This window comes from Macrotis lagotis, chromosome 1 (genome assembly GCF_037893015.1).
Source record: "Macrotis lagotis isolate mMagLag1 chromosome 1, bilby.v1.9.chrom.fasta, whole genome shotgun sequence".
Taxonomy (NCBI): domain Eukaryota; kingdom Metazoa; phylum Chordata; class Mammalia; order Peramelemorphia; family Peramelidae; genus Macrotis; species Macrotis lagotis.
In genome coordinates this window covers 215,600,070-215,622,071 of record NC_133658.1, presented here as the reverse complement: position 1 = coordinate 215,622,071, position 22,002 = coordinate 215,600,070, and the positions used below count along the sequence as shown (strand labels likewise).

The 22,002-nt window shown below is 36.3% G+C and overlaps 1 pseudogene; it reads left to right on the top strand.

Moving 5' to 3' along the window:
• Positions 1-7,477: 7,477 nt before the first annotated feature.
• LOC141521783 (proline-rich protein PRCC pseudogene) overlaps positions 7,478-22,002 on the top strand; it is a 64,499-nt pseudogene continuing 49,974 nt past the window's right edge.

Below are 22,002 nucleotides of genomic sequence, written 5' to 3'. Positions count from 1 at the left end.
CTCAATTTTATTAATCTTTCCCTTGATTTTCAGAATTTCAAATTTTGTTTTTAATGGAGAATCTTTAATTTGTTTTTTTCTAGTTTTTTAATTATATTTCTAATTTATTGATCTCTTCTTTCTCTATTTTATTCATATAAGCATTTAGAGATATAAAATTTCCCCTCAAAACTGCTTGGGCTGCATCTCATAAATTTTGGTATGATGTCTCATTTTTTTCATTTTCTTGGAAAAAATTTTTGATTAATTCTATGGTTTGCTGTTTGACCCACTCATTGTTTAAAATAGTTTTTTAGTTTCCAATTAATTTCTGGTTCATCTTTCTATGACATTTTATTACATATAATTTTTGTTGCATCATGATCTGAAAAGTATGCATTTATTATTTCTCCTTTCTCCATTTGCTTATAAGGTTTTTATGCCCTAATACATAGTCAATTTTGGTATAGGTACAATTTACTGCAAGAAAAAGTTATATTCTTTTCTATTCCCATTCAGTGTTCTCTAGATGTCTATCATTTCTAAGTTTTCTAAGATCTTATTCATCTACTTAACTTCCTTCTTGTTTATTTTGTGGTTAGGTTTATATAATTCTGAGAGAGGGAAGTTGAAGTCCCTCATTGATAAAGTTTTGTTGTCTATGTCTCCTTGTAATTCACTCAGCTTCTCCTCTAGGAATTTGAATATGACACTAGGTACATACATGTTTTATAATGATATAGCTTCATTACATATGGTGCCTTTTAAGATGTAGTATTCTTCCTTATCTCTTTTTATGGGACTGATTTTTGCTTTTGCTTTATCTGAGATCAGGATCGCTTACCCTGATTTTTTTTAACCTCACCTGAAGCATAATGTATTTTGTTCTGTCCTTTTACCTCTAACGTGTGTATATCTCTACTTCAAGTATATTTCTTGTAAATAACATATTTTAGGATTCTGGTTTTATCTATTTTGCTATCTACTTCTGGCTTATGGGTGAATTCATTCCATTCACATTTATAGTTAAGATTACTAATTCTGTATTTCCCTCCATGCTATCCTTTGTCATTTATATTTTTCTCTTTCATTTCCTCTTATTACACCTCACCAAAGTTTTACTCCCATTTACCATTAACTTTTAAAAATTGACTTTCAGTTTATTTTCACTTATACATTTGCCTTCCCTTTTATCAGTTCCTTCTTCTCCATTATTCCCCTTCTCCCTCCCTTCCCTGTAGAGTAGAATAGATTTTTAAACCCAAGTGGGAATGTATTTTATTACTTTGCTGGGTCAAATCTATTGAACAGAATTTACTCAGTGTTCCCAACTTTCCATTTTCCCCTCTATAATAATAGATCTTTGTGCCTCTTCACTGGTGTTATTTATCAATAAAGTACTATTTATCAGGTACCATCAATCAAAGCTTGATTAATTAATTGCTTGATAAGCTCAAAGCACTATAAATTGAAGTACAAGTACAGACTGATTGATTGATTGCTTGTTTGATAAGCAACATTGCCTCAAAATCATTAAGTACCCTCCCCTCCTCTGTCTCATTAGAAATACACTTCTAAAGACTCTTGAATTGTATCAAATTTTACTCATTTTTTACTTTACTCTCTTTTCCAGTATCCTCCAAGGACACATAAACCTCATGAGTCAAAGTATCATCCAAAGTCAAATCATTTCATGAATTATTTGTTCCCCTCCTCCCAAGCATATTTTCTCTCACACACCCCACCCCCTTTAGCTCTCAACCAGGTACATAAACCCTTGTTAACTAAAGTTTGGATTAAGTCCACCCCTTATAGGTAAGTACTCACTCTCTTCTTCTAAAGTCATTTATGTTTTAATTACCTACTGAGTCTCAAAGTGCTCTAAGTATTGTGATACTGAAAGTCTCTCCTCAGAATTTTGTAATTGATTGTAATGTATGGGAGATGCTGACTCAGGACCACTCAGCATATGATGCCCTCATCACAGAAAGTGCTAAATTTTATGAGCAAAGCAGAATTAAAATAGAACAAAAGAAGCAGAGCCACTTAAGTTTAGATTAAACATTCCTAATTTTCATCAGGGCTTTTTGTCTTAAACCAAGTAAAGTCATCTTGGTCCTCAATAATGGAGAGACAAGAGCCATTTAAACTCATATCCTCTAAATCTAATCTCTTTAATTATATTCAATCCTCTAATTATCTTAAAAGAATTACAATTCGCAAGAGCTACAGGTGAAACATCTTCCCTTATAGGGTTGTACACAATTTGATGGTTTTGACTAACATTTGTTTTGTGTTGTTTTCTTCTCCTTTTCATTTATCATTTTATGCATCTCTTGAGTTGTCTATTTGGTGATTGAAGCAGAAAATTTTGGAAGTCCCCGATTCCATTGAACATCCATCTTTTCCCCTGACAGTATATGCTGAATTTTGCAGGGTAATAAATTCTTTTTTCTTATTATATAAATATTTTATTTCTTTTCCAATTATATACAATAGTAATTTCTACCTATCATTTTTCCTAACATTTTGAATTTCACACTTTCCCCCCACCCTGCCTTCTCCCCCCCCCACAGAAGGCAATCTGAAAATCTTTACATTGTTCCATGCTGTGCATTGATCAAAATTGGATGTATTGTGAGGAAAAACATATCCCAAAGTAGTAGACGGCTTACTCTATATCACAGTTCTTTCTCTGAATACAGATGCTATTCTTCATTGCAGATCCTCTAAAATTGTCCCTGATTATTACACTGATGGAATGAGCAAGTCCATTAAGGTTGATCATCAACCCCATGTTACTCTTAGGGTGTATAATGTTCTTTTGGTTCTGCTCATCTCACTCAGGATCAATTCATGCAAGTCTTTCCATCCCTCCTGTTTTCTAATAGAAAAATAGTGTTCCATCAAACACACACACACACACACACACACACACACACACACACACACACACACACACAAAGACATCCTGCAATTTTTTCAGCCATTCCCCAATTGATGGACATCCCCTCAGTTTCTAATTCTTTGCCATCACAAGCAGATTTGCTATGGATATTTTAATACAAGTGATGTTTTTACCCTTTTTCATGATCTCTTCATGGTATAGACCCAATAATGACATTGTTGGACCAAAGGGTATACACATTTTTATTGCTCTTTGGGTATAATTCCAAATTTGTTCTTCAGAAAGGTTGGATAAATCCACAGATCCACCAACAATTCATTAGTAGCCCAGATTTCCCACATCCCTTCCAAGATTGATCATTGTCCTTTCTGGTCATATCGACCAAGCTGAATGATGTGAGGTGGTACCTCAGAGATGCTTTAATTTGCATTTCTCTAATTAGTAATGATTTAGAGCAATTCATATGATTATGGATAGTTTTGATTCCCTCAGAGAAATAAATTCTTGCTTGTAATACAAGGTCCTTTGCTCCCCCAATACATGATATTCCAGGTCCTCTGGTCCTTCAGTGTTAAGGCTGCTAAGTCTTGTGTGAGTCTGATTCTGTTTCCTTTGTATTTAAATTGCTTCTCTTTGCTGATTGTATAATACTTTCTCCTTTATTTGAGAATTCTACAATTTGACTATAATAGACCTTGAAGTTTTTATCCTGGGGTCTCTTTCTGGAGCATTTCTGTGTATTCTTTCAATTGCTATTTTGTATTCTTGTTCTAGCAGATTTGGACAGTTTTCCCTGATCAATTCCTGCAAGATGTTTTCCAGGTTTTTTTTTGATCTAGGCTTTTTAGTAATCCAATGATTTGTAAAGTTTCTTTCATAGATCTATTTTCCAGGCCATTTGTTTTCCCTAAAAGGTACTTTACATTTTCTTCAAGTTTTTTCAGCCTTTTCATTTGTTTGATGTAATAGTGAAGTTTCTTAAATTCATTGCTTTCTATTTGTAATTTTAGAGTTTTATTTTCTCCAATTACCTTTTGTGTTTCCTTTTTCAGGGTGCTGAATTCTCTGGTCAGTTTTTCATAACTTTCTTGCATGACTCATCTCTCTTTTCCATTTTTCTTGTTCTCTTTCATTTTTAAATTCTTTTTAAAAGAGTTTTTATGAGCTTTTGTATTTGAGTACAATTCATAGATTGTTTTGAGACTTCCCCTGTGAGTGATTTTTCACTGATTTCTTCTTCAGATATGACATTGTTATCATTGTTGTAAAGCAGTTTTCTATAGTGAGCACTCTTTTAGCTTTTTTGCTCATCTTTGTTGTTTTAGCTCTGCTCTTGAGTTATAGGGAGTATAGATACAAGCTTTTTTTCCTTAGGACTAGGGTCTGATCCCTAGCTATGTTGCCTATGCAGTCCAGGCCTTGCTTTTGCAGAGGTTTGTTTCCTCCTTTATATCCAGCTTCTAACTTAGCAGTGGTTTGTTTGGCTCAGTCCTGTCTTTTGGCCTGGTGTTCCCAGGGTTGACTTTGTTTGGGATTAGGATCCTCCCTGCTGGCTTGCTATCTAGCTGCTGAGACCTCTGCTGTTGTCAAGATGTTAGGACCTGGACTACACTGTGGTCAAAAGTTTCCTACTGGCTTTCTCACTCTTACTTCTTTCTGGTCTTTACTTCCCCTTTCCCCCCAAAGAACAGACCTACTCTGAAGATACTCCATAATGTCCACCTTGGAAAACTTCTTTGGATCTTGTCTTTTTCTTGGTGGGATCTGTAGCTTTAATGTCTGTGGCAAAGGCTTCATTTAGATTTGTGTAGGGAAAAGCTCTGGGAGCATGCTAGCTTCATGTCACTGTCTTGACTCCATGAAACATGGAAAATATTAATCACTTTTTTTATATATGGGAAGAACTTAAACTTCAGAAAGATTGATTTTCTTTCCACAGCTACACAACTTGTGAATAACAAAGCATGGAAGAGCCAGAGATTATGATCAGCTTAAGCGACGACTAATGTTCCTTTTATAGGAACCTCCTACTAAGTACTGGACATTTTACTAAAATCTGACATACCAAGATGCAATGGAAAACAATTACTTCTCTCAAGGAATCTTTATCAATGGGCAGACTCATGATCAAAGGTGGAATCATAGAACCAAAATGATTTTAAGTTTTGAAAGGACTTCATTTCAACCTCACCTTTTTAACTAACAAAAAACCTAAAGGACAAATAAAGAAAATGATTTACTCTAGAGTTTTTGGTTATTTAATTGCTAAGTAAGGCTGATAATCCTAGTTTGGTGCTGGTTGCAATAATTTTTATAAATATACACACATACACAAACAAGTACACTCACATATATTTTTCTAATTCGATTTATTGAAATTTATTTTTATAGTTGCTACTTTAAAATATAAGGAGGAAAATGTCTTGGAAAGACAAAGTCTCTACAAGGTCCCCATTGATGATTTCACCTACAAAGTATGTTTTCTGACCTTTGAATCATATTGCAAAGGCTATCAGTTCAATCAAGCTTTTGAAACAGGAGGATAATTCAATAGTAATTATTTCTCTCCACATGGGCACCCAGAGGCTACGGTGATGAGCATATCCTCCAAGTCATAAAAGATACAAATAAAAATAATTATGAAATTACCATTTTTAGAGATAACGATGTGTGCATAAATAATGAATAGGCTGCATTTCCATATATAAAGACATTTGGACATTTTAATAGGAACTATTACTGACTTTTTTGGGACAAACAAGAAAAAGATGCTATCAGTTCATCCAAATTTGGCAAATAATAAATATTTATCCGTTTTAAATCAGAAAATGCAGCTAAAATACTCTTTTGGGTTTAATCCCTTCCTTTCATGCTCCTTTGAAATTAGGGATTTTAAAAATTAAAGCATCACATACTACTAAAGGATTATGTACCTTTACCTATTCCTTTTAATTATATTTAAGAAACAATTATGAATCACTTGAACTATCCCATGAAGAAATCAGGCATTAGGGATGCAACTACAAAAGAGTGAAGTAACTCCAGTTATTTCAAATAATTCAAATATTCAACTTTTGAAGGGAGTTTCATGTACCTGAGGTGGCTAGGGGGTGTAGTAGATAAGAGTGTTGAACTTGAAATCAGAAAGCCTTGAATTAAAATATTTCTTTGAGCAGTTACCATCAATGTGATCCTAGAGAAATAACTTTCTGTTTAGAGAGTTATTTAATTTCTTAATCTCAGATTTCTCACATATAAAAATAGGAAAAATAAAGTAAGAAATTCACAGGATTATTGAAATCAAATAAGAAAGCATTTACATAGAACTTTGAAAATTTTAACATGATATATATATATGCATATATACTTGCACAAGTATATATGCATATATACTTGCTATCAATGTTAATATTATTGTAGTGGATAGAGTATGGATTTGAAGTTTGAAAGTTTCCTCTTAGGAGTTCAATTCTAGGCTCTAACTGTGGGGCCCTGGTCAAGTCACTTACCTATGTTTGTCTCTGTTTCTCTTCTGTAAAATGATCTGGGGAAAAAGAAATAGCAAATTTCTTTAATATTTCGGTCAAGAAAACTCCAGATGAAGTCACAAAAAAGTCAGATATGACTAAAATGACTGATCAGCAATAATACAAAATAAATGAAAATTAATACAAAATAATTTCAAGAAGAAAAACATATCAATTTATATTTTTTGGATCAGGGAAAGACTTGTAGAGACATGGCATCTGAGCAAGTTAGTTTGAATACCATAGGTACTATGTGATAGAGAAAAATGTAGTGTGCAAAACAAAGTGAAAATTAGATTTTCACTGTACTTTAAATATCAGCAATTTTTTTTAAAATTAAGGAAGGGATAGTGAATCACTAAATATTCTTTTTAAAGTTGTGGTGGTAGTGATATGTTTAGAATCACATTTTAGGAATACTAATTTAGTAATTCTGAGGAAGATTGATTAGAAAGAAAAATATTAAAGGATGAAAGAACAGTTAGGAGGCTCTTGAAAGATTATAGGCAATGTGTGATAAGGTTAGAAATTGTGTGAGAAAAGATAAGGAAAGGACGACAAGAGATGCTGTACAGGTAGAGTCAACAAGACTTAATACTTGCTCATAAATGGCATAGAGGAAGATTGAAGAGTTAAGGGCCTTTGATCCATGGGTTAGTTAGGCTGGCTAAGCTGGCACCATTCTCATCTTCATCACCATCATGTCTCTTCTCCCTGAAGGCAAGTGTCATCCCCATTGCTTACAGGATGAATTTTCTGAAGAGCTTCCTAATAACAATCTAGAAATTTAGATTTAGTGGTAATATAATAGCTTTGAGATGGGGCTAGACCACAAAAGCATAGGCATCAAGTTTCCTTTACATCTCTGAAAGTTCCCCCTTCTGGGTATGTAGTTTTGGATTATAATTCTCAATAGATAAATACTATTTCAAAAGGACTAAATTTTCCTCTTTGGGGAAAAACATTTCTCATGATGAATGCTCAGTTTAGAATGAATGAACCAAAATAACCAAAAGAAACTCCTATATCTGTAAGGGAAGAAGATGACAGCAAGATCGAGATAATGAACCGATTGCTGAGCTTGGATTTATTCCTTATACTAAAATTAGCACTGTTTTCTGCCATATGTGAATGTCAGTCTTTACAGCTAGACCCTGAAGATGAAAATCCAGGTGTTTATTGTGGAGAAGAATGTTATATGGAAGAATATGGACATAGAAAGGTGAACATCCCACATTTTACATCAGTGAAAGATTGCATCACTTGCCATCCAAGGACAAGTAGCATTGGAACCATTAGAAGAAACATTTGCTCAGTCTGAATAGCCAAAAATCCCATAACTAAGAGTACAGATAACAGACTCAGGGAGTAATGGATAGTTTGTTGCAGGATAGTTTGAGAATGGAGATGGCGATCACCAAAAGTTAACATGCTGATATATTATCCCATATTTCATATTACTGAAGGAAAGAACTTTATTTTTCCATAATAAAGAAGCATCATTTTACTTTCTCCAAAACTAATCTGATACAGTTCTTCCTTCAGACATATTATCCTGAGACCGTGTAAGTGGACAACAGTGGCAGAGGCTTAATGTTCTTAATTTACAATGTCCAAGAGGATAATTGTAGATTCAAAAGAGTAGATGCAGGTAAAATAATCTAGATCTGTAATTCTCCTTATAATATATGATTCTTCTATAAGGCAACAGGTCCACAGGGTTCAGCAGAAAACAGACAAATCAAAGCTATGGAAACAAATTCATGTACATCCTGAATCTTCAGGGTGTCTGAAAAATGTTTGTGCGGTTTTATACTATACAAACTTAAAGCTAAGTATGAAGTAAAAAGGTCAACACTTGCTTCTTGGCAGAGGAGATTAGGAGGTCACAAAGTCTTGTCTCTCTGTCTTTGTCCCTTTGTACTTGGTATCAATCAGTTAATTATCCATAGGGAATATTTATAAAAAATGTGAGGCCTGATTAGCACATTCCTGCATCTATGAGCAGTCTAATTAACTACTCTATCATGTCCCACTGACCTCCATTAACATAAAATGGAAACTTGTAACAAGCCTTTCCTATTTTTACCATGTTTGCTTTATAATGAAAAAAAGAATAATTCCAGTATGATGTGACAAAATATCCTCAAAAACTGTATTCTCTTAAATTTTTATGAAGTTTTAGAAAACCAAAGATGATACTTTCAAAATACTTAAAGTGACCTTTGTATATCTTTATAGCAGCTAAATAAATAAACTCAATTTTATATGTCCTTTCTCTTTTATTTTTAATAGTCAAAGGTGACTCTACGGTTGCCAACATCAGTGACTGGATTGATGATAAGGTTATGAACAGAAATGGGAAAGTATGAAGGGAAAATGAATTCCATTTTGTCCATGTTTTTGAAATGCCTAGAAGATGTCTTAGTATAAATTTCCTGCAAGGTATTGGCAATGTGGCAAGGGAGGTCAGGAAAGATAAGGGCTAGATCTTTAGATCTGGTATTTATCTTCATAGAGATTAAAATGGAAGTGGATGAGATTATGAAGAAAATACAGAGACAGAGGAAACTATACTCCAGAACCCCCAGGAAGTAGCACATTTAATGGATGAGAAGAGGATAATAATGTAGCAAAGAGGATTAGGAAAGGAGTGGCCAGAGAGGTAGGAGGAGAACAAAGAGAAAGAGTCATGGAAAAATTCACAAGGTTTATGCCTAATAAACAACCTTCTGAGTTAGGTTGTTGTTTGTTGTTCATTTTCAAAGATAATTAATATGATCATGGTGGGGATGTCTTGACTTGGGTGTGAACAAGATTTAAGTGAGGCAAAGTTGTAGAAGTCATCAGTCTCCCTTTTCTAGGAGAAAACTCAATTGGAAATTCAATAACAAGACAAAGTCAGAATGACTGTTGATGGCCTTGGGTTGCAGCAGATTACACTGGCATCATTAATATCAAACTAAATTCTAATCACTTCAGCTGTTGGGAACAATTGTGTATGGGAACATTATAAATTATCTTCACCTGGTATCTTTGAGCATCAGAGCCTTATTTTGCTAGGTGCCACTGGAGTGGGAATGGATTAGAGACTGGAAAGGTATTTAGGCATTGATATTTTGGTGAATAAATAGAGCACTTGGAGATCTTGATGGAGTACTTGTCTCCTTTGTAATCCTTGTCTTCTGCCCCTCCAAAGCTCACCTAGGGAAAGGACAAGGGAATCCAGAAGTGGGACTCGACATTCAACCACCTTCAAGGCTAGTGGAAAATATTGTGCTCATTAGTCCATTCTGGTGGGAGAAGTCTTCATGTTTGTGGTAGACAATCCCTCACAACTCACCAATGAGTTTGATGCCCATTGGTTACCTTTAACCAATGGTTAACTGCAATTGGTAAAAGTGGTTTTGGTTTTACTGATTTAGACAGTAACTAGTTTACTGCCTAAATAGTTTATTGAGATGTGGTCCCTTTACACCCTACAGCTTTTTAGATTCACAGGAAAGAATTGAGTGGACACCAAAGATGGATGAACAGCCCTGGAAAGGGCTTGGCAAACCCTTGAACATAGAAGTTCTAATTCTCTCTCAATATCCTATTCACCTTTATGAGTTAGGTATTATTATCACCATGACTTAACCATTGGATAGACAACTAACTATTAAGGGCCAGAGAGGATTAAAATCAAAATCTTTTTGACTCCAAGTCTGTCCTGCTCCAATCTCTTTCTCCATATTTATTCTATCACAGTGACTTATGCCTGCCTAATTGGAGGAGGAGGGTCAATAATTACTTGTTGATTCAATTATAGAATATGTCCTCAAAAAATCAATACTATGACCCTATTTTTGTTCCTTAGGGAACCCAACTAACCCCATCATTTTACAAATGAACAAATGGAGACACATAGAGTTTGAACAACTTGCCTAAAGTAAAACAAGTAACCTAGCCAAGATATGGACCTAAGACATTCTGATTACAAATCTAACATTCCCACTAAATAACAAATATAACAAAATATAACAAATATAAACAAATATGAAAATAACAAATATAAACAAATAACAAAAAACAAAAATAACAAAATAACAATAATAATTAGTATCTATAGAACACTTTTAAGTTTGTGAAGTGCTTTGCAACTATTATCTCATTTGATTCTCATAATGATGCTATGAGACATTATTATCTCCATTTTATAGAGGAGAAAGTGGAGGCTCAAAGGGGAATGACCCAGAGACATGTATATATCGAACACTTTAAAAAATGATAAAGGCACAGCTGTTTGTCAGATTTAGAGATGAACTAAAGTACAAGCGATAATTAGCATGGATGACAACATTTTGGAGTTTCAGAGGCTCAACATGAGTCATTACTGTGGTCAGCCTTCCGGGAACAGCCCTAGGTCACCTGGCAACAGAAGCATTTTCCTGACCTGCCACCCCAGGGAGCACCAAGTACAACTTAGAAGATCAGCAAGGAAACCTCTGCCAGAGCTAGTGCAAAGTCCAGGCCAGCACTGCCTTCCTCAGTGTGGCTGCAGCCCTCAGTACAGCCCAGTTCCCAGGAAATGGAAGCAGGCCTATGGAGCTGCCCAACAGGAAAATGTCTATGAACCTCTGTTTCTCAATCTCTAAAATGGAGATGACAGTTCTTATATCTGTTCTGGGTTGTTTTTTAAGTTTTATGTAAAAACGTAAAATTTTATAAAATAGAAATTGTTCTTGGGGTTCATGAAGCTATACTTACACAGCCTTGCTACCCAGCAACTGCTTCCTGTTTGCTCAGCCCATGGAAGGTAAAGGAGTGGAGGGAGACTGCTGAGGCCTGTCCTTTGTCCCTGATACAGGATTCTTGGACTTTGACCACATTCAGACCCTGGTTGCAGTCTGGGGCCCTAGAGGGGTGAGCTTGTGGTCATTCAACAGACCAGGAGAGCAGTCAGAATCTCACATACTGAGGTCCTTGTAGGGTGTCCCAATAATACTCAAAAGCTCAGGAAGTACTCCCAAATCAGGCACAGACTGGGGAAATGAGTAAACAGAAAAAAAGGAACCTGACCATAGACTTCCCATGGAAGACCCAAATACACAATCTGAAGATGAGAAAGTCATAGCTTCTGCATCTAAAGACTCCAAGAAATATAGAAGTTGGGCTCAGGCTGACAGACCTCAAAAAAGATTTTGAAAATAAAGTAAGGGAGGTAGAATTAAAAATTGGGAAAAGAAATGGGAGACATGCAGGAAAAACATGAAAACGAAGTCAGTAGGTTAGTCAAGGAGATAAAATGCTGAAGAAAATAACATACTAAAAACCAGTTTAGGTAAAATGGATAAAACAGTTCAAAATGTTATTGAGGAGAAGAATGCTTTAAAAAGCAAAATTGACTAGATGGAAAAGGAGATGAGAACACTCTCTGAGGAAAACAAATCCTTCAGATGTAGAATGGAGCTGAAGGAAACTAATGACTCTGAAAGAAACCAAGACACAATAATTAAACACCAAAAAGAATGAAAAAATTAGAAGAAAATTTGAATTATCTCATTGAAAAAGCAACTTATTTGGAAAACAGATCCAAGAAAAATAATTTAAAAGTTATAGGGCTACCTGAGAGTCATGATCAGAAAAAGTCTTGACTTCAAGTTTCTACAGGAAAATTGCCCTGATATCCTAGAAGCAGAGAGTAAAGTAGAAATTGAGAGAATCCACTGATCTCCTGCTGAAAGAGATCCAAAAAAACCACCCCCCCAGGAATATTATAGCCAAGTTCCTGAACTCCCAAGTCATAGAAAAATTATTACAAGCAGTCAGAAGGAAATAACTCAAGTATTGTTGAGCCACAGTCAGGATTACTCAGGACTTAGCAGCATCTACATTAAGGGGTCATAGGGCTTGGAATACAATATTCTGGAGGGCAAAAGAGCTTGGAATACAACTGAGAACCAGTCAGTGTTGTGAAATAGCATCCCTTAAAGCTAATGGTAACTTAGGATGCATCTGATTAGTTGAAGTGTCCAGGACACTTTCTCTTTCCTCATTTTACCACTTCTGAATATTGTATTTAATTCTGTATTCCATATTTTACAAAGATATTAATAATCTGGAGACCATATTGAGGAAGTAAAGTATACTGCTCAAGGTCCTTGAGATTATGACAGAATTAAGATAATTTAAGGAAAATTTGAATATCAACCTAAAGATAAAAAGTGTGAAATATTTGACTGTTTAAAATGAGTTAATGTTTGTTCTCTGTGGTTCCAGAGGACAGAAATGAGGCAGCTGCAAGGGACAATAGAGAGATCTCAGGTTTTAAAGTCATAAAGATGTGAGTTCAAACACAGGCACATACACTTGGTACACTAAATGAAACACTGGTCTTGGAGTCAGGAGGATGGAAGTTCGAATCCAGCCCTAACAATATTATATAATTATACAATATTATATAAAAAATAACAAGTAGTGGTAAACAGGTTTAATATAAAGTTTTTTTCATAATTAAAGTAGTCCAAAAGTAAAATGGGAAAAGAAGTAGGTCCTTCCTCATTAGATGATTTCAAGCTAAGATTTGGTAATTTCTTATTATGGTTGTTGGGACCATGAAGAGGAGATTCTTGTTAAAGGAAGGGTTGGGAAAGATGCATTTACAAATACCTTTTGATTTTGAGCTTCCATAAGTCCTCAGACTTAGGGAGTTCATTGAACTCCTACTTTCTGAGTCAGGAAAGGAAACTGACAAAGCTTTGAGAACTTAGGGAGCCAAGCTGCAAGTTTGAAAAATATAGTATTCTTTGATGAAATTCTTTATAGTATTGTTTATGCATTTTGGAGGCAGGTCTTAGAAGACTGGAAACTTGTGCAAAGAAGGTCAGCAGGCAATTAGGGATCAACCTGGGAATGGAAGTCAGGGTTTGAGATGGATTTGGAAACCTCCCCAGGGAGGACTGGATATGTAGAAAGACTGTGTTAGTATAGCTACATGAACCCCAAGAACAATTTATTTTTTAATAAAGCTTTAAGTTTTTACATAAAACTTAAAAAAACAGCCCAGAGCAGATATGAGAAAAACTATCATCCCCATTTTAGAGACTGAGAAACTGAGGCTCACAGAGATTGCCCTTGTAAATAGATCAGGTAAATAGAAAGCCTGAGCTGGAATTTGAAGTTCTTTCCTAATTCTAAATACTTGGCTCTTTTTACTAAACTCGATTATTTCTCTGCTTATTACTTGTGTGACCTTGGGCTTATCACTTATCCTTTATGACTCAGTATTGGCATCTGTTAAATAAGGGCATTTAATTATGGATATTTATTATCTAAAGTTTCTTCATCTCTGGATCTATAATCCTATCCTTTGTGTATGCATGAGATTGCTTTAAAATCCCAAAGATGTTTAGGGAACTTTTTGTCTTCAATAAGATTTGCAGCTGGCAGCAAATATATATTGTCACATTATTCTTCCTTTTCATGCCTCCCATTCTTATGTTTCTTGCCTAACTAATTTGACACCAAACATCTATTGCCGTTGTCCTTGACTGCTGCACAGAACATTTTCTGTTCCATTTTGACAGGGACAATGAAATAAGGTTCCCATACCTTCTCATAATGCTTGACAGCTCACAACTCAAGGTTGATAATTTTCTAATCAATAATGTGGTATCATGGTGGAAGAACTGGATTTTGATTTAGAGAATCTGGTTTAGATACTTAATATTTGGATGACTGGTTAACTCACCTTTTCTCTCACTTTCCTCTTTTCTAAAATGAAAAGGTTGGATTAAGTGAACTTTTTAGTATCTCAGCTCTCCAGTATCTCTCCACTATCACAGTTAAAGTCCTGTGATTCTATAGCTGCCAGAGGAGAGGTGGACAAGTGTTTCAGAAATTATCTGTACCTACAATGACTCTAATCGTCTATATGTGAGGACACTGGGTTATCATGTGAAAACTGTCATTATACCCTGAGAGCTATATGTGATTCTTCCCATTTAAGTGTCTCCCATACTGTGATGGACCTGATTGACCTGAATATCACAAGCCTCCATAGATTGCCCTGCATCTCCACTCTTTACTAGAGAAGACCTTAGCTTCATTCTAAATTCTTTAAACTTTCAGTTCATCATTTTAGGTACAAGGAATTAAGTTATGCATGTAACATAACACAAGAAATGTTTATAAAACTCATGCTACATGTCAGACTTTATGCTAAACATCGGGAAGACAAATAAGAAAAAGAGAGGTAGTCTTTACCTTCAAGAAACTTGTTGTTGTTGTTCTTGAAGACCATGACATCAAAAAGGTGATGCTATGGCATGCAAGTAAGCTGAATTTGAGTCAAAGGGTTTATTCATCATTTTCACTTTCTTCTCCAGAATTTTCTGTGTTCATTGACCTGATATGATTCAGAACAACTGGAGATGGCCATGGAAGCAGTAGGCTTTTTAAAGTAAGGTGTTTCCCAGATCATAGAAATTTACAATCTAATGGAAGAAGATAATACACAAAAGAAACTAAAATGTTAGATTGGAATGGGGGAGAACCAGAGTGTATTCATTCAACAACAATGATGGTGTTGAAGTTGAAACCAATTAGATTAACTGATGGGAATTTGAAAGAAGAGAGAGATTTTGAGCCCTTTAGAAAGGGTAGCTATGACTCTAGCCTCTGACTTCTAGCCCTTTAATCTGAGGGTAGAAGCAACTGAAGGTACTGATCATGTTTAAATACCAAACTTGAAGTAATCTCCAACATGATGAGTTTCCTGCTGATGAAATTATCTGGAAATTATCCTGGTTTTACAAATGTAGAAACAGTACCCAGAAAGATTAAGGGATAGCTCAGGCATACATTGCCAATAAATATCAGTCAGGGTTAGAATTTAGTTCTTTTAACTGCTAGTTTAACTTTCTTTAAACTTTCTAACCTGTCTCTATGGGAGTTAATGTGGTTCTCTGTCTTATTTGTCTTTATATTCTTGTCTCATTTGCCTTTGCATCTTCCTTGCCCCTCAGCATGGTATAATACATACAGTAGAATCTCAAATTAAATTTGTTGAATTCATTTCACTGTGGTAAATGTATGTCATTTGGATTTTATGCTAATAATAACAGTAATAGTAACAATACCAGCTAGCATTTTATAGCAAGTGAAGATTGACATTTGAAGCTGAATGGGCATGAAATATAAAGAATGATGTCAAGAAAATGAATATCATTTGGTGATGAATGACAGAAAAAATATTCTAAGCACTTTTTTTGGAAATAAATATGAGGATCATGTAGTTACATTCTCTTGTTTTTCTAATTTTCTTTTTACATTCAACTTTCTCTCAAGTCTTCACCTTTTGTCAATTAGTACTGTTTCAACCAAAATCTAGTTTTCTGTGTTGATATACTCCAGGGTCTTTACATCTATGGAAATAGTGGCTGTACATGTCAATTTCATGATTACCCTTGGATTTTACTTTAACGTGGATATAAAAGATTGGGTTGATTTGCAGCCATCTGCTGGTTTCTCTCTTGTACAGATGTAAAAAGTTAATAACCAAATTTTAAGAAGTTGATCTATCATTTCTTATGGAGACCTCAAAAAATGGACTCACCTCATAGTATTATGGACTTAGATTTTGGGAGACAATTTAGAGATCACCTTAACCAAGTCTAATTTTACAGAAGAGGAAACTAAGGATTAGAGAGGGGTAGCAAATTTCTCAAGTAGTAATACATTTTTTTCTCACAAAATTTACAGGAATGATTTAGAATTTTACTTAGTCAAGACTCTACATTTGACAAGAAACCCATCATAGATATCAATCAAGAATCTATGTGTTCAACATCCATCAGCTTACCATTATCTTTCAGAAGTTCTTGTGGCCTCCAGAAACTCATGGCAAAAACAAACTGCAATTGTTTTCAATAACATCTTTTGTCAATGATTTTAAATTGCAACATTCTTTGGTGAAGAAGCTTTAGAAATTTCATCAATTTGATGTTTTTCCCCTTTCAGTTTATGAACTATAACTCCTTTAATATTTAGATAACTAAAGGAATATTAGTTCAGATAGAAAACAGTTGAAAATGAAGTAGCTAAAGTTGATGGTAGCCAAAAGAATGTTCAGGTAACCTATTAGAAGACAAAAATTAGATGGAATAAATCACATTCTAAGAGTTTCTTGTTCTAGTCCTATCACTCTTGTGCTCTTGCTTCCATATTCTTCAACTTTAAAATAAGGAGATTGTAATATAGTTTCTATGATATAGGGTAAGCCACCTAGTGCTTTGGGACCTGGCTTCAGTTCACATTTCTTCCACAATAAGTTAGGATTAGAACATTAGAGAATATCAGATCTACAAGAACCCCGTAGAGCTCACCTAATCCTAACTTCTAACGTTAGAGATGAGAAAACTGAGGTTCAGAGAAGTGAAATCAAAGTCATGAAGTCAGAAAAGTGGTATCAGTTTTCAGATTTGTCTTGGTGTTATCTGCCTCTACACCAATGTTCATTCTTCATTCTTCAAATGTCAAGTTCCTTTCTAGCATTGATTTTATATTATATCATCTCTGAGTTAAATTATAAAGATATGGCAAACTGGTTGAGGAGGGGTCAAAGGTTAGGACTTGTGATTTTATTTAAATACAGAATTTTTGCTGAGGAAACTGTCTCAGATTTTCAGTTTACATTCTTAGAATTTCCAGGGACAGGTAAGAGATTGAGTGACTTGCCTAGTTTCAGAAAACCTGTAATTGTCAGAGAAATGACTTGAATATAAAGTTGTCCCCAATCTATAGTCTACTATTTTATATGCAATGCTGCCTCTAATGCTAAATTTCCAAAATATTAGACTTATTCTGAGATGTCATTGATAAAGGGATTAACTCCATGGTTTACCTTTTCAACAAATCTATGTCTATCTATTCTGTGTGACTTTCCATTCTTTTTCTCTCACACTTTTCCTTAATGAATTTTTTAACTCTTACTTTACCCTCTTATCTCACTATCCAATAGAGTAATATTCATATTTCACAATTCCTAAATCATTTCATTATTGGCATATGAACAACTTGTAATTTGCTATAGTATTGTTTTTCTTCTTTTTGAATTTTTTTTCTTGCCTTTTCAGAGACTCCTGCCCTTTGGCATTTATTGTCTTTCTACGTGTATAATACCTCATCTGTTCCTCCCAGATGCTTTTTGTGTCCTTTCTAGTGTCCCAAATTGTGTTATGCAATACTTTTCTCAGGAAAAACATTTGGCATCTTCTTGGCATTTTCTAAACAGCTAAGTGACTGGGTTTTCACCTCTGTTGTCACCAGACCTTGCTTGTCATTCATCAGCATAGAATCTCCTTTACATCCCTTCTCACTCAGTATTTCATGGAATCAGCCAGCCTCCTATCACACTCCACCCCTAATCCCAAAGGTACAGCTGCCCCATGTGCAAGTTCCCTGCTGAGCTTAGCTACAACTCTGTCATCCTTAACAATGATCCCCCAGGCAAGCTGTTGCCTTCTTTTCAGTTAGATGCAGGTTGCCAGGAAGCCTAGGGGACTCACCATCTGACACTCAGAGCACTGTTTTTCAGCCCAGATATGCCCATGAATGGCAATGAATTCTTAGTCAACAAGGTCTGATGACTTCGGCATTATGGTTCTCTCAAGTCAAGCCTGTAATTGGGTAACATTGCTACCCCAGTGATTTCAATGTTGGGAAGAAAATTGTTTCAATATGTTGCCCAAAGCTATTGATTTTACCTTTTTAAAATATTGCATACAACTCCTCTACTCTGACACTACCATCACCCTGGTGCAGATTCTTATCCCTGGATTATTGTGATAATATAATAGTTGCTTGTTTTTATTTTCCTTGCCATTAATCTCTCTCTTGTTTCACTCTATCCTTTACCCAGCTGTCAAATAAGTTTCCTAAAGTGGTTGTCTTCCCATGTTTTCTCCTTCACATGCAATTCAAATAAACTTCAGTGGCTTTCTATCATCTTCAGGATCAAATATAAAATCATTTTTGTCATTTGATGTTCTCTATAATCTCTCTTCTACCCCCCCCCACTCTTACATCTTATACCATCTATATATTCTTCCATCCAGTAACACTGGTTTTCTTCACTCTTATATTCCAATTCTAATCTTTCTACAGTTGTCCCTCCCATACCCAGAACATTCTCCCTTCTCCCTTGACCTCCTAACTTACTTAGCTTCCTTCAAGTAACATCTAAAATCCATTTTCTATAAGAAACCTTTCTATCCTATTGCTTTTTCTCTATTGATTATCTCTAATTAACCCTAAATTTGGCTTCTTGGTATATAGTTGGATGTTGTCTTTCCCCATTAAACTGTTGGTTTCTTGAGGACTTTCTTTTTTCTTTCTTCATATCTCCAGGGCTTAGTACAGTGTCCGACAGAGAGCAGGCACTTAATAACTATTTGTTGACTGACTGATTGGCAGTAGATCTATGGTCCTAGATGACTGGAGTCCTGCTAATTCTGAAAAGGTCCTTAGAAGTCATCTCATTCAATGATTTCATTTTATAGGGAAAACAAAACTAAGACCCAGGGAGATTGTGATTTGAAAGACTTAAGGTTCTACAGGAAAGAAGATAATGTTAGAGGTGAGATTTCAACTGATCTGTTTCAACTCTAGAACTAATACTCTTTCCATTATACTACTACTCACAACCTTGGATAAAGAGGGATTTTTTCCATTCCTATACTTTTATTCAAGAAAGACAAAGGACAAAGAAATAATCACAGATAAGGAGTTGATTACTAACCACACACGTTTTTATAGTACTGCAAAATTTACAAAGTACAATCTTCAATAGGGTAGGTGTGATTAGATATTTTATTTGATTTTGGAACTGGGGCCATGATGAAGAGGGAGGGCCAAGAGCATTTATATTGTGCCACTTGAGGTGAAATTTTTGGACCAGTGCAAGCCAGGCTAGAGTGAAAGCATCTGTCAAAGAATGTGTTCATTAATCAAGAATAAAAGTCAGAGGTTTGAAGACAATCAGATCCCATGGTAGTTCCAATGATAAAGACTGCCAGCTATGGATCTGGTGGCATCTTTCCTATTACCTGCTAGGCCATCTTTGGATTCCAGGGGAGTATGATTGCAGAGCTGAGTAGAACAATTCAATTACCTTACTGAAGATCAGACTATCCAGAGACAGATTTAGCTATACATGTTATCTTAAAATTATCATTAAAAATAAAATCACCATACTGATGTTCCTCGCTGAAACATTGAAACACCATGGCACATGGCTGATATGGGAGAAATCCACATCTTAAAGTCCAAAGACCCATCCAGGTCATCATCAGAAGTCTGATTTCCTACTAGATTAGGCCACAGGGTGATTACAATTCTGGAAAACACAATGAAAAGGATATCTTTGCACAACATTGCCCTTACTACAATCACCATCATGTGCTGTCATGCTATCATTTATTTAAGGTCTTCTTTGATTAGGAAAGAAAACAGTCAGTCGATCAATCATTATCTCCATCTTACAGATGAAGAAACTCAAATTTAAGAAAAATAAAGAGACTTTCTCAAGAATAAATACTTAGTGGGGCAACTAGGTGCTGCAGTGGATAGAAATTGGCCCTGCAGGAGGAACTCAGGAGGACCTGAGTTCAAATCCAACCTCAGACTCTTGATAATAATTGCCGAGCTATGTGACCTTGGGCAAGTCACTTAATCCCATTGCCTTGCAAAATATCAAAAACAAAACAAAACAAAATAATACACACGTAGAAAATATCATTGTCAGAAAAGAAACTTGGGGCTCTCCTCTCAGAATGCAGTGCTTTCCCCATTATTGTTATATTGAAAAAAGGGGAATTTCAATGAAAATAAATAATCTGTCCAAGATCATACAACTAGACTTGTGAAAGAAGCATGGTTTGTTCTCAAAGACTCAAAGTTCTTCTGACAATAATAATAATGATAATAATAGCAATTACTGTGGAGTGAGTAAAAGTTTCTTTCAGAAGATGGGATTTTAACCAGGGCCTGAAAGAAGTCTGGGAAGACAGGAGACAGAGATGGGGAGGGAGAATATTCTAAGCAAAGGGGAAATTCAGTAAAAGTTCAATCAGTATATTGAGGCCAGGGCCATTAGATCTCAGAGTTTGTGAATGGAATAAGGTATATAAAAAAAGACTAGCAAGGTAGAAAGGGGCCAGGTTTAAAGGACTTAAAAGGCAAACAGAATTTGATTGATCTTGGAAATAACAGGGAAACTCTGGAGTTTATTAAAGGGGGGTAGGCATAGTGACATTGATCCATACTTAAGTCCAAAGAATAGTTGGTTGTGTTGCTATTTTTTGATGCTGTCCTTAAGGGGTCACATAGTGGTAAGTCAAAATTCAGTGCAGTCTAATAGAAGGAATGGGCAGCTAGATACAGCAATGGATAGAATACTAGCCTGGAGACAGGAGGATCTGAATTCAAATGTGACCTAATACCCTTTCTATCTGTGTAACCCTAGGCAAGTCACTTTACCATGTTTGCCTCTGCTTCCTTTTCTGTAAAATGAGCTGGAAAAGGAACTGGTAAACTACTCTAGGATCTTGCCGGGTTTTTATTTACAACGCCGGCTTCTTAATGCTAGTCCGTCCTCTTACTCACCAGTCCAACGCGTGGTGAGTCTTCGGGGTACCTCCGGCCCCCACTCTTTGATGGGGGAAGAACCAGACAGAGCGCCTGAGGTGGGTCATGAGTCTTTATTCTTCTGTGATCACATTCCCGCTTCTTCCCCCCAACCTCTCAGCAGACCCTTTTATCCCCTCTGTCCTCCCTCCCATGAACTCTTACTCAATGAGGGGCCGAGTTCTGTAACATTCCCTTATAAGGTGATTATGTTTCCCCTCTAAGCGACCGCCAAGCCTCTTCCCCCCGCCCCCAACATCTCCCCCTTTCTGTTTTACAAGGTTATCACTTGGTGTGACCTTAAGCGGTGCTGAGGTTAGCCTTAAGCGGTGTCATTTCTACTGGCCTCTGATAGCCGGGGGCGAGGAACCCTGTCTTAGGTCATCTCCTTCAACCCAGGACCTTGCCCGTCCTAGGCGCCCGACACCCTCAGGGCCTGTCTTAGGTGGCTGGGTGAGGAGAAGTTGCCCGTCTTGGGGATTACCTCGTCTTACCCCTAGGTGTCACATGTCATGCATGGCGGCTAGCCAGACTTGGGGATCCGCCGGGGGCGAGGAACCCTGTCTTAGGTCATCTCCTTCAACCCAGGACCTTACCCGTCCTAGGCGCCCGACACCCTCAGGGCCTGTCTTAGGTGGCTGGGTGAGGAGAAGTTGCCCGTCTTGGGGTTTACCTCGTCTTACCCCTAGGTGTCACATGTCATGCATGGCGGCTAGCCAGACTTGGGGATCCGCCGGGGGCGAGGAACCCTGTCTTAGGTCATCTCCTTCAACCCAGGACCTTGCCCGTCTTAGGTGGCTGGGTCAGGAGAAGTTGCCCGTCTTGGGGTTTACCTCGTCTTACCCCTAGGTGTCACATGTCATGCATGGCGGCTAGCCAGACTTGGGGATCCTCCCCCGTCTCCATGGCCATGAAGGCTTT